At 41.9% G+C, this 2,896-nt stretch overlaps 1 pseudogene across 1 annotated transcript; it reads right to left on the bottom strand.

Annotated features, from left to right (window-relative positions):
* Nucleotides 1-1,371: 1,371 nt before the first annotated feature.
* On the bottom strand, nt 1,372-2,297 carry LOC122110047 (annotated as a pseudogene). The gene has a single exon (XR_006147802.1). The product of XR_006147802.1 is annotated as a high mobility group protein B1-like (transcript).
* Nucleotides 2,298-2,896: the final 599 nt, after the last annotated feature.

Genomic DNA, 2,896 nt, shown 5'->3' with positions numbered 1-2,896 from the left:
AGAGAGAGAGAGAGGAGAGAGAGTCCTATAGAAACACCTTGGTCTTTGAGCTAGAGGTATTTTCTTCTCTTTGTTTTAATTCTTAAATTTATATAAGAAGTCAGAATACTTAAAAACCAGATATACTTACTTTTTTCCCCTAAAGAGTGTGAATTCATTATCATGTTTATAAGAAAAATTTTTGGTAGGTATGGATGCAACAAAAATTAAATCCCACATCTTCAAATTTATTTATTTACTTTTTGTGGTGCTGGGGTTTGAACTCGGGGACTTATATAAGTACTCTTCCATTTGAGACATGCCCCCAGCCCTTTTTGCTTTAGTTATGTTTAATTATATGTTAGGTAGGGTTTCATATTCTTAGATGCCCAGACCTACACCCTGATCCTCCTATTTATGTCTTCCACATAGCTGGGATGACAAATATATTCCACCCCTCCCCTCCCATTTTTCTCTGACCTTCAACACCAGTGTACTTAAAGGGCAGGGTTCTCTTTTTATTATCCCAAGCCAAAATTGTTCTAAGGGTCTCACGTAGTCTGAGGACTGTCTAATACTGATTTGTTCCTGGAGGAGCATGGAGTCATTGCTTTGCTCAACTGGCCGCATTAGCCAGCTGCCTATCTTCTCTGGGTCTCTTGCAACCCAGGATAACACACATCAGGCTCTCCCAAGGCTGCTTTGGCCCTCTCCCTAGACTTCGGGGTATGCCTTTGGATCTCTCCTTCTGGCTGAAGGGCTTAGAAGTGGGAGTCACAGATAAAAGTGGGCCCCAAGACACTTCCTCAAAAACCTCCTCTTAGGAGCTCAAATGCTAGATCCAAAGCCCAGTGAGTCAGACCTATAGGCAGGGATTGTTCCTTTGAGCAGCCCTGATGGGTAGACATATTCAGAATTGAGAAATGAGTTTTCAATATGTAGTGTGTGTGTGTGTGTGTGTGCGTGTGTGTGAAAACTGGTACTTAACCTCAGGGTTTTGTACTCTCACTTAGCTTTTTGCTCAAAGCTAGCACCCTACCACTTGAGCCACATCTCTGCTTCTAGCTTTGTGCTCGTTAATTGGAGATAAGCATCTCAGATTTGTTGGCCCATGCTGGCCTGTAATCTTTTTTTTTTTAATAAAAAAATTGTATTTCCTTAGAAGCATGCAGAATGTCAACAAAACATCTGCAACTTTCTTTTTTTGCAATTACAGAGTGGTATTCAGCTAACAGAACAATTATTTTGTATAAGCTGCGTCAGACAACTGAAGATGAAAAAACTACTGTTCCCATGTATAACTAATTAGCTGTGCACCAACCAGAACCTGCTTTAAATTTCCATGCCAATTTACATCCCCCATACTGCACCCGGCAAGGTTAGTGGCTATTGAAAATACCACCAGGACAGGGCTATCTAAAGACACATTCGGTAGTGTGTTAACTATACAAAAAAAGACACTGTACAGTTTAAAAACAAATCCTACACAGCCTTACATTTCAATTTTTTTCTTTAAAAGGAGTGAGTTGTGTACAGGGGGGTTAAATGCTTTATAGACAGGAAAAAAACCCTGTGTTAGAACCAACTTATTCATCATCATCCTCTTCATCTTCCTCTTCATCCTCTTCCTCCTCTTCTTCATCCTCTTCATCTTCCTCCTCTTCCTTCTTCTTCTTGCTCTTTTCAGCCTTCACAACTCCTTTTCTTTGCTGCATCAGGCTTTCCGTTAGCTCGGTAGGCAGCAATACCCTTTTCGTACTTTTCCTTCAGCTTCGCAGCCTTCTTTTCGTAAGGCTGCTTGTCATCTGCAGCAGTGTTGCTCTACATCTCTCCCAGTATTTTTTGCCACATCACCAATAGACAGGCCAGGATGTTCCCCTTTGGTTTTAGGGCGATACTCAGAACAGAACAGGAAGAAGGCCGAAAGAGGCCTCTTGGGTGCATTGGGATCCTTGAACCTCTTTTTTGTTTCCCCTTTAGGAGGGATGTAGGTTTTCATTTCTCTTCCATAACGGGCCTTGTCTGCCTTGGCCATATCTTCAAATTTCCCTTTCTCTTTAGCAGACATAGTCTTCCACCTCTCTGAACACTTCTTAGAAAACTCTGAGAAGTTGACAGAAGCATCCGGGTGCTTCTTCTTGTGCTCCTCCTGGCAAGTTTGCACAAAGAATGCATATGATGACATTCTGCCTCTCGGCTTCTTAGGATCTCCTTTGCCCATGTTTAGTTTTTCCTCCGCGAGGCACAGAGTCGCTCGGTGCCCGTCCAGCTCTCACTTGCCCCTGCGCTGTCTCTATGGAGCTCAGTGTACTGCAATGGCTCTGGCCTGTAGTCTTGATCATCAGATCTCTGCCTCTCACGTAGCTAGAGTTGCAGGTATCAGACACCAATGCCCCACCAAGTTCTCTATATTTTACATTGTTTACATCTTGACCCCAAACTTATTTTGCAGTTTCCTTTCCACTGTATCTTAGTACAATGATAGAAATGTCCAAATTATAATATGCAGTTAGATTTGTGTATTGACTTTTATGCAATGATTGAGTACCTTTCATATGTCAGATATATAAGAAGATGAGTCCTTTGAGAGCTTTCATTTTTATGAGCAAGGGAGTGAACAAAATCAAGAGTTCATTTCATCTGTGATGAGGAAGCTGAAGTCAGAAGTACCACTGTCTCTCTCCTTTCCTGTGGCTTCTGTTCACCTTATATGCTTGGAATAGATGCTTCTGTAATTGCCGTTGAATAAGCCTTGATCAAAGCATTCAATTCTGAAGCTCAGTGCAGTGATACACACTGATAATCCTAGCACTCAGTAGCCTGAAGCAGGAGAACCCTGAGTTCAAAACCAGCCTGGGCTTCATAGCAATCACTAATCAACCAACTAACCAATCAATCAGCAAACCCAATAACAAAA

Source organism: Dipodomys spectabilis, unplaced genomic scaffold, assembly GCF_019054845.1.
Source record: "Dipodomys spectabilis isolate Male_0828 unplaced genomic scaffold, ASM1905484v1 ptg000073l, whole genome shotgun sequence".
Lineage (NCBI taxonomy): Eukaryota > Metazoa > Chordata > Mammalia > Rodentia > Heteromyidae > Dipodomys > Dipodomys spectabilis.
The sequence above is the reverse complement of the archived record's forward strand: the minus strand, read 5'-3'. Positions and strand labels throughout refer to the sequence as shown.